This window comes from Thermobia domestica, chromosome 17 (assembly GCF_964235325.1).
Source record: "Thermobia domestica chromosome 17, izTheDome1.hap1.1, whole genome shotgun sequence".
Taxonomy (NCBI): domain Eukaryota; kingdom Metazoa; phylum Arthropoda; class Insecta; order Zygentoma; family Lepismatidae; genus Thermobia; species Thermobia domestica.
In genome coordinates, this window is record NC_137470.1 from 179,321,818 (window position 1) to 179,332,076 (window position 10,259).

At 35.8% G+C, this 10,259-nt stretch overlaps 1 long non-coding RNA gene across 1 annotated transcript; it reads right to left on the reverse strand.

The window, feature by feature from the left end:
* Positions 1 to 1,301: 1,301 nt before the first annotated feature.
* LOC145673835 (uncharacterized) lies at positions 1,302 to 9,913 on the reverse strand. The gene is made up of 4 exons (XR_014128829.1): positions 9,798 to 9,913; positions 6,219 to 6,286; positions 4,767 to 4,903; positions 1,302 to 1,410 (listed from the first exon to the last, which is right to left on the reverse strand). It is a non-coding gene; the product is annotated as an uncharacterized LOC145673835 (long non-coding RNA).
* Positions 9,914 to 10,259: the final 346 nt, after the last annotated feature.

Below are 10,259 nucleotides of genomic sequence, written 5' to 3' on the forward strand. Positions count from 1 at the left end.
ATGAATTTCAATTAAATTATCATAGTATGATTATTTCCTTGTCGAATTATCAATACTTTTCAGTGGAAAAAGGATGAAATTTCAAAGTTCCAAGTCAAAATAAGTAGACCAACGTAAAGGAAAAAATGTAAAATTTTCCATAAATTATGCGTACAATCCAAACTTCAAAATTTTCGTGTAATTAAGCTTACAGTACAAATTTTATGCCTATTTTTCTCACAACTTTATGGGTTGATTGCCCTGTGCTGTAAGCGCTCCATATAATAAACATAAGCTTCAGCAATTATTATAGCAGAAAGCAATGAAGCCAAGCACTGTATTTTTTGTTTCTGATTTTTTTTCTTAAATAACATCGATCGTTTTCGATCATTTTTACGAACCAACTCACTACCAATTTTCCATATATAGAAAGTGCCCCCCCCCCCCCCACATAAAGGAGAATTTAAAAAAAAATGCTAGGACACATTCTGTTTATTTTCAATAAAGAGTTAATACACTGAATTTCAGCTCCGTAAGTTTAACGGCTTGCGAGATACTCATTTTTTTTTTCGCAAAAATTCGGATCCTCACTACCTCCTTAGGATATTATGCATTATAATAAAAGCAATATAACAACCCAATTTGGATTAAGGCCTAACTATATACCAAAAGTAATTTTATTTGACTTTGCAATTTGACCGTGATGATCAGGCACACATAGTTACATTCAATTTTTTATATCATTTATATATTACAGTGATTCAAAAATGTGTTTTTTCCCGTAGTTAACTCTAAAAACTCACAGGTCTCGAAAGCCAAGTTGTAGTGTAAGTCCTATTGCTATTATTACTATTTAAAATATCAATATCCAAAAGTGCCTGAAGTTCTTTTTTCACTTGGTTAGATATACTCACCTCAAGTAAGTAGACAGAAACAAATGGAAAAGGAAGGGAAATGAAGGTGTTGAAAGTAAAACGGAGACAAATTTAAAGTCTTCAGAAGATACTGTCTGCAATGCAGTGAGCAAAGAGGGTCGGTAGATCATACTGAGTCGGTGGGTCGCAGTGGGTCATGGTGGGTGGTGGGTCACAGTGGGTCACGGTGGGTGGTGGGTCACAGTGGGTCACATGCTGTTGACCCACGACCCACTGACCCACTCAGAAAACTTGACCCACTTGACCCACCGACCCACTGACCCACTCCATCTCTGCCACACACGCATTTCAAATCTCTAGATGAGAGTTAAGATTTTTTTCTTTAATAATATAAGGACAAAGTAACTTGTACTGTGGAACACAAATTTGAAATAAAACAATTGAAAGTAACTTCAATAATATCATTTAATAAAAGCTTCGGTTTTCAATTCGGAGCAATTTTCAGGCTAATTGCTTCTTCCTCTTCCGAAGACACTGATTTCTAGTTGTTGTAAAACTGAAAAGAGAGAAAAATAATAAACTGTGAAATTAAATAGTTTTACCGTTCTGAAAGTAACAATTGACATATTTCTCTTCCAAACGTATGCACATATGGCGTGTTCAGTGTAAAAGAAATCAAGTTCACTTATGCTCATTTTGGGTACAGTTCATCTTTAAGATCTGTTTCTGAAGCTCCTTTCAGACCATAAATATGCAAACCGAGATAGTATACATACCTCTCATAATCTGTGAAAGAGAAATAGCTAATTTTTCTATGTACTTAATCATTAGGGAGAGGAAGGGAATGGCGATCAGCCCACTTTGCCCTCTTGCGTGACCTGAGGAGAAGTCAAACTAGTGCTGCCATCTGACTCTTGTAGCAAGGTTTCTTGTGTATTGTAGAGGAAGTTGTCAGAGAAGACTGAAGTTTACAGTGTGATGAAACTTGTTTTTGTTGATTTTCTTATAAGGATCTGCATATTTCAACTCACGATACGTACAATTTTAAGTTGTAAAATCTTGAAGTTACTAAGATTCATAAAAAGTTATATTTACGTCTAATGCACGAAACATAGTTATATATCATATAAACTACGTTTTACAGTATAACCAGCTCAATTTTCAAAATTTCGCAATGTTGGGAATGGCGATCAACGTGATCGGTTTACCATCATGGTGACCGCCATTCCTAACAAACATTTGGAATACTTCTCCAGCCAAAAATTATAAAAGAGGCTAGACCTAAGATAGGTAATACGCCTACTTGAGTCAAACACTGAAACTTTAGTATCGGTGTAACCCTTGTGGATCGTGGTTGCATGCTGACTGTACTGCTGTGGACTCGTGGATATATCTGTGACGTGTCTTTGAAAAAACGTCAATAAAAAATTCAGTTGACGTTTCTCAGTCTTTCGAAGGGGCAATGTAGAAAAAAAACTTGAACTGCCTATGAAACTGTGTGTGTTTATTAAGCTTGTACTGTGATCGCCATTTCCCATCACATCCCATTCCCATTTGAGTTTTTTCCATCGTGTTCCTGAACTGAAAGAATGATCCTCTTTTTATTTTACACACTTATTGTAGAAGGATTGGAGTACGTATTTACAAATTTGTTTCAATATATTTTGCAAATGTAACTACGTAATAACCCATTTTTCTTAGGTGATCGCCATTGCCCACCTCTCCCCTATGCCTCTTTTTCTCACTACTTTGGTAATCGTATTTGAATTCCCTTGTGCTCTGAGCCCCCCCCCCCCATATTTTACCGGGGTATACATGTTTACTAAACTAGACGTAGAGTTACCCTTAGCGTTTTTCATATTAATGCAAACCAAAAATTTCCTGAATATGTGGTCTATATTCAATTATTATCCAACATTTGGCTCCGGAAAACCAATTCCTCTTGTGAAGTCCTGAAATCAAAATTCCCGTCAAACTCCTTTTGAACTGTATGGTTGCGAAACATGGCCGCTTACTCTGAGGAAAGAAAGTAGACTGAAGTAGGTATACACTCCTGCATTGATCAAGTATAACATTCTAGTTTATGGATTTATTTGCTTTGACTGTTCCGGGCTTAAGTTATAAGTAAAAAGATGTTAAGAACAAATAATAATAATAATAATAAAAAACAGTTCTACCTGTTTGATTATAAAATACAGTGATCTGATAGGTACGGGACTGTATATATACTTTTGGGCCACCCTATATTTGAGAACAAAATGCTGAGACGAATATTCGGACCCAAGAGGAACGAAAACCGGTAACGGCAGAAACGTCATAACGAGGAACTACATAGTTTATACTGTTTACTAAACATTGTTAGGGTCATCAAGTCTAGAAGGCTCAGGTGGGCAGATCATGTAGCCAGAATGGAAGATGAGAGGAACGCTTTGAAAGTTTTAAGTTGAAGTTCATTCGGAAAATGACCATTAGGAAGACCTAGGCGCCGTTGGCAGGGCAATATTAAGATGGATCTCGCAGAAATAGGAATACAAAGTACAAACTGTATCCGGTTGACTAAGGATAGAAGTCAGTGGAAAGCTTCTGTGAGCGCGGCATTGAACCTCCGGGTTCCATAGGCCATAGAGTTAGTTAGTTAGTTAGTTATATTGTAAATGCAATAAGTACTTATTATAAAGAATTGTTGAAATTAATTTTAAAAGAAACTATTATTGTTTTCCGCAATGAAAACTATTTTTTTTTTTTTTTAATTTATGAATGTCATTAAAGTAGCTCTAAAACGTATGGTACTCAGATAATGCTGTTATAGCTAGAAACGAAGAAGGAAACCAGGAGATCATTGACAAAATATTTCACACTGGGAAATTATAGGGGTATAGCAAATGAAAATAAACATTGAAAAATCGGAACTCATAATAATATCCCGTGGAAATGCGCCCTTACAGGTCAGAGTAGAACAAAGGGAAGTTGAAGAGATTGAGAACTTCAAGTATATGGGAAGTGTTTTGACGATAGACTCTTACTGCACTAAAGAGATCAGGTCAAGAATTACCATAGCCAAAATACATTCAACAAGATAAGATCACTCTTAACTTGCAGGTTCAATATTGGACTTCAGAAGAAGTTGGTCAATTGCTATATATGGAGCATTGGACTGCATAGTTCAGAGACTTTGACATTACGGAAGTTAGAGAAGAAATATTTAGAAATTTTCGAAATGTGGTGTTGGAGGAAGATGGAGAAGATAAAGTGGACAGAGAGAGTAACAAACGAAAATGATTTAAAACGGATAGGAGAGAAGAGAACGCTTTTAGCCAGTACCCTTCGTAGGAAGTTCAATCAAATTGTACACATTTTGCGAAGAAAATGCCTTCCTCATACTGCTATAGAAGGAAAGATGGAAAGAAAGCAAGGAACAGGAAGAAGAAGAACACAACTAATCGATGATTTAAAAAATGGAAGAAAATATTGGAAGTTAAAAGAGCAAGCTGAAGACCGAAAATATGGAAGAAACATTTCCAGGTCCAGACCTTAAAAAAAAGTCACCAGTCCCATATCCTGTCAACAGGTAGAATACTTAATAATAATAATAATAATAATAATAATAATAATAATAATAATAATAATAATAATAATAATAATAATATGTAATAGTTAAAAAGAAAATGCTGAGTACTAAGTGTTTGAAGCAATTTTGAGGAAATATTTGTGACGTCCATTCCTTCTCTTTAACAGTAAGATACGCAAAGCAAAACTCAAATAAAGCCGCCACTGTTTGTGCTTTTCGCATCTTTGGACTACAATAAAAACAATATAAGAAATCTGCTTTGGTCTTGTTAAACCAATGTTCAAATAATATTTTGACCAGTTTATTCTTTTCTTTTACAATTTCATGCAAAGAACCAGACTTACTTTTGTGGTGGCCCCACTCATAATTCTAGCGCCATCCATGAACTTCGTGTACGTGATGTAAGTCGTGGAAGTGAGGGAAGTCATGGAAATCGTGATGATCGTGGACGTGATATGGCACATGCACCACTACATGCTCACTGGAAAAAAGAACAAAAGAACAGCCATTTTAGTTCTTTCTGTAGTTTTTTTCTCTTTTATTTTTGTAAAGATATGCATTGCTGCTTCTCATTCATATGCTCGCCTAATACTACCAGCACCAATTTACTTTTATTTTTTAATAAATGTAGTAAAACATAACCCATGAAAACTTGTGTGTGTGCTTTTGTATTTTAGAATTTCATCACCAGATGGCACTAGCATGCAGTTACTATTTAAGTATTTATTAGTAGTTCCTAAAAATAACACCAGATGACACATATGGCTTTAAATATCTGTTGTTCGTATTCCCAGCTACAAGTATGAGAATTTTTGAAGCAAATTCTCTTTCAATATTTAGAAAAAAAATCAACGTGTATTTTCTTGCTTTTATGTTAGCGGTGTTGAGAGCAGGGTCGGCTCTACTATATGTGCAACACCTGCATTTGCACGGGGGCAAGTTTCGAGGGGCAGCAAAATTTGCCATTTCTTGTTGGGTAGAGACTTCACGATGATGGTAGATAAATTTACTAAGCTGACCTACTATTTAAATAATACATTCATGAATCATGTTTAGGTTGCATTAGTTTAAGGTCACATGGAGAGTGCTAAAGCAAATGGTCAAATAAATCCCAGCATGAATTGCTTGATTGTTGTCAAATACAATAACTCAATTCTCGAACAGCAGCAAACACCTGTTCCATTTAGTTACTTATCACAGTTGAGATACGAAATCTAGTCTTGTCTTTGTGACAAACAAGTTCCTTATCATTGAGGGTGACAAAATGTTTTTTTAATTTATTTTCTTAACAGACGTAGAAGGAAAATCAAGAAATAAAGATAAAAGAAGTAGTTGCATTGTAATTGCAAGCTGACATATTGAGATTGAAGCTCGATATAGAATTCTATAAAAAGGATTACCAACTTTCCTCTGCGGGTGTGTTTGCTCTATTTTCCACTAACATAATACGTTATTATTTTTAAAAAATCATACAGACCGAGATTGTATTTGTAGTGTTTAGGCCTTTCTGAGTGCGAGTGCACTTTCCCTTCCCTTCGTTGTTCGTGATGTGATAGCACACTTAAAATCGTAGTTTTTAAGATTTGTCCTTTCTGCAGAAGGGTTGCGGCAAATGATACCATTGCACAGGGTGGCAAATTACCTAGGGATGGCCCTGATTGAGAGAGTAGTGTGGTCACTGAGAGACTATTTTATTTTTGTTCGCTTCCTATGCCATTTTTGTTGCTGTTAGATTACGTTCTAACTCACTAAATAAAAATATGAAAATGAAAGAAAAATAATTTGTTAATACTTACTGCGTTGGCCCAAAACCTGGTTTAGGGTTGCACAACACGATAGTTGCCAAGAAAAGCAAGCATAAAACCTTAAAAGAAATAATAAAGAAATTAAATATGAAGAAAGGTAGTTTAACAAAAAAAAAAGTACTAAATATAGCTTATGGCTTAGGTATATTAATTTAAGCTTTTTTTTTCAGGTACCTTTTGTACTTGTTCAGCTCACACAAACTTCACACAGCCTGGAAACCTAGAATCAAACTTCTAACTTCATACACCAAAAAAAAGGTATTCAAAAGTGCAATGCCGTTATATTTCAGATACCTTTAAAACTGTAGGAATTTTTATTAGGGTCAGGTGGGGTAATTGTGAAACACAAAAAAGTGGGGCTATTGTAAAACATCCATGTTTCTTTTTAGTACTCTGAGACTTTGAAGTCTGAAGAAAGATATGACAATAAATTTATTGCTGTATCTGTTGTATATATCACAAATATCTGAAGTATGACAGTTTTTTGAGACAAAAAATATAATCTGAAAGTATCCATTTTTCAACAACAACAACAAACTTTTTATTGTTTCTTGCAAAACTTTTACTACATATCGTATATCAAATGCCTCACTAACTAATTAAATATATGTTTTTGTAGAGGATATTTTGCGCTTTTCAGGGCATGTAAGCAATGCATGAAATGGTGAATGGTGGAGAGGCAACATGGGTCAAAAGTCAAGGGGCTATTATGAAACACTGTATGGTTCTATTATGAAACGTGATAGCATTTAAATATATGCAGAACTGCATGCTAATTATGTCATGGAGCATCTCAGAATAAACAATATAAGGCTCGTGACTCTTCGAGCAGCAACGAAAAGTGTCTTGTTGAAGAATTTTTGCTTGTCTGACGGTAATTCTGATTATGATAATTTGGATGCCCCACAATCTGACACAGCTTCGAAATAGAGAATCGTAAAACAGGCTGGATATTTTGTTCGTCCAAATTTTAAAGAAGGTCCCCAAAATAGCACCACATATAGTTACATTGTTGCAGTATTAAGAGTCCTATCTCATGATGAATTTGAAGTTACGAGCCTTAAATCAGAGGTGAACAAGAAAGCATTTAAACCTGTTGAAACGAACGTTTCTTTCATTAAAGAGTCGAATATCGTTGGCATTATGCCTTTTCCGGCAATGGGAATGTCTGGTGACAGATATAAGTACTGCTTTGAAAAGATTGTTGATTTTCAAAGAACATAACATAATATTCTGGGAACTTTTCATGTTATGCAACAGAAGTGTGTGTCTAGGTTTATTACTCAGTACAAGCTGTGAAAGTTTCATCTTTTGTTTTTTTTTTTTTTTTTTTTTTTTTGGCGTTTAATGGGATGATGTTCAATCACAAAAACGTCATGATATTTTACAATTGATATTTTCTGCATGATATGCAGCTTTTTATGGAAACAAAGAAATTTTTGATGAAAAAACAACATTATTTTTTTTCTTAACTTCAGCCAGCTACCCATCATCACTTGCAAAGTTATTTTGCAAAGTATGGTTTCTCCTTTCACAATTACCTTACTGATAAAGTAAGTAACAAAAATATCAGTTATTATTCGTTTAATTTTTGATACGGAATAACTGAGTAAGTATCAGAGATAATTGCGCCAGATTTTCTCATGTGAAACATTACACCCAAAGCATTTTACTAGAACCTTTAGTATTCGTTAGAGCCTTCAATCCTGTAAGTTTTGCGGGTGTTTTACAATAGCCCCATTGCAGTTTCAAAATAGCCCCAAATGCAGGAGCTATTTTGAAACACGTTTTTATTTTTTCCAGAAAAACTAAATGTGATGACGAAAAGCACCTGAATTATTCTTAAAGGTGTTTGTGTACCGTATATAATGGCATTATTTTGAAAATATTTCTAGCCCAAGCAGTTTTTCCTGTACACTCAAAAGTATTGTTTCTCGTTATTGACCCTATTATTATTATTATTATTATTATTATTATTATTATTATTATTATTATTATTATTATTATTATTATTATTATTATTATTATTATTATTATGAGTAGTAGTAGTAGTAGTAGTAGTAGTAGTAGTAGTAGTAGTAGTAGTAGTAGTAGTAGTAGTAATACTGGTAGTATGTATGTAGTGGTCCCGCGTAGCGTAGTCGCTAACACTCTCGCCTTCGGTGCGAGCGCCCCGGGTTCGATTCCCTGTGGGAGCACTCGGTCGAAAAATTGTAAAATGAAAAACTTTTTCAGGCCAGCCACTTTGAATGAGTTTTTCCTGGATTTTCCTCATTCACCAAGGCAAATGCCGGGGTGGTACCTAATTTACAGGTCCCAGGCCGCTTCCTTCCTTCCCCAATCCTTTCTTCCTTCCCTTTCCCAGGATAGTGTGCTCGCCGAGGAACGCCATCCTCAAACGTGACGGGCTAAATGGTCATATATGCCGAAAGTTCAGAAATCTAAAATCCTAAATCCTATCATCCTAGTATGTATGTATGCATTTGGTTCCTGATCTGAACTATTTTATGTGAACACTGGATTGCAGAATCTTTAATATTTAATTTTGAACGTTCGTGATTATAAGATGCATTATAAATTAAGCATTTAACTCTCTAGAATGCTTAATGTAAAGGTTGAATCAGTTACACTGAAGCGAAGTCAACGTGCAACTGCACCTCGTATGCGCAACACATCGCTGTGGAGCAATGAACAGTATCTCATGTAGTAGAACAGTGTGGAAGAGCATAACTTGATGCTGGCGAAACTGAATAGATTTTGGAAGAGTTTATTGTTACCCCTATCCGAAGATAAATTCGGGGCGCCCCGCATTGTAGAAATGTCTCAAGTGCCTAATTTTCGTATATATCGTGCCATTGTGAATCATATTATACGGAAATATACGACAGAGAGCCCTGGGTTTACCATACCGACGCGAGCAGCTTGAAACCGGCCTTCCTCAGCTAGAAACCGGACAGGAGGACCTCACCGTATAGGCCGTTAATCATCATAATTTGCGCCGTCTGCTGGATTACAAGACTACGCCACCGCAAACTCAAAACTACTCCCCGCAAAAACATCCAGAAACCTCTTTATAGTTATTATTTTGTATTTTTTTTCAATGATGTAAGAATTGTTCCTTGATTTGACTCATCACTTACGGGGGCCGTAGTTGCTCAGCGGTAGAGGGTTCACTTCTGGTACATAGAGACTGGGTTCGATTCCAGGTCGCGCCAGGTGAGCTTTGTGGTGGACAGACACCCTGTTCGTTGGTTTTCTCGAGGTTCTCCCGTTTCCTCACCGTTTCTTCATTTCACCATTTCATTCATTCTCACCAACACTGTCTCCTTTACCCTAGCTGGCATAATAGTGGGACGTAAAACTTAAAGATATCATTGCACTTCTATTTTTGATGCTCCAAAACTATAGGAAGTTTGAATTTCGACAACCGACAAGATTTTCTTTGCAATTTTTGTACTAATAACACAATAATCACACTGAAAGAAGCACTAGGATCTTGGTAAAATTTCACGAAATAACACGAAAACACAACATAAAAATAACACTATACGGCTTGCAACGCTGTCTTACCGTGAACACAACAGCTTTCATTTTGATACGTAAAGGATGGCAGCTAGAAATGAATCTGAAGTAGCGAATGCTTTGAATGAAGTGTTGAGTTAAGGAACGGCAATATATACCACCCAACTTCCACATACGAACAATAAGAAAGTGTAAATCGTGATTCTCATGTTATAAAGCAAAGAGAGTGAAATTTGTTTGGCAACATATTTGACAGGAAGACTTGGTCACATGCCATAATGACTCCGAAACTCAGATAAATAATCTTAATTCCCTGAGAACCATACGAAATTTTGTGGTAACGTGCGTGCGAAATATTGCTCTTACGCATAACAAACAGTCTTGAACGGTATCCAGCGTAACAGCATGTCCTAGTACGTCTATCTAACACTTTCATTGATACTAGCTGAATCTGCGCTCTCTACACAGCACAGCATTCACATATGAGCATGAATCTCTTTGTCATTCCTC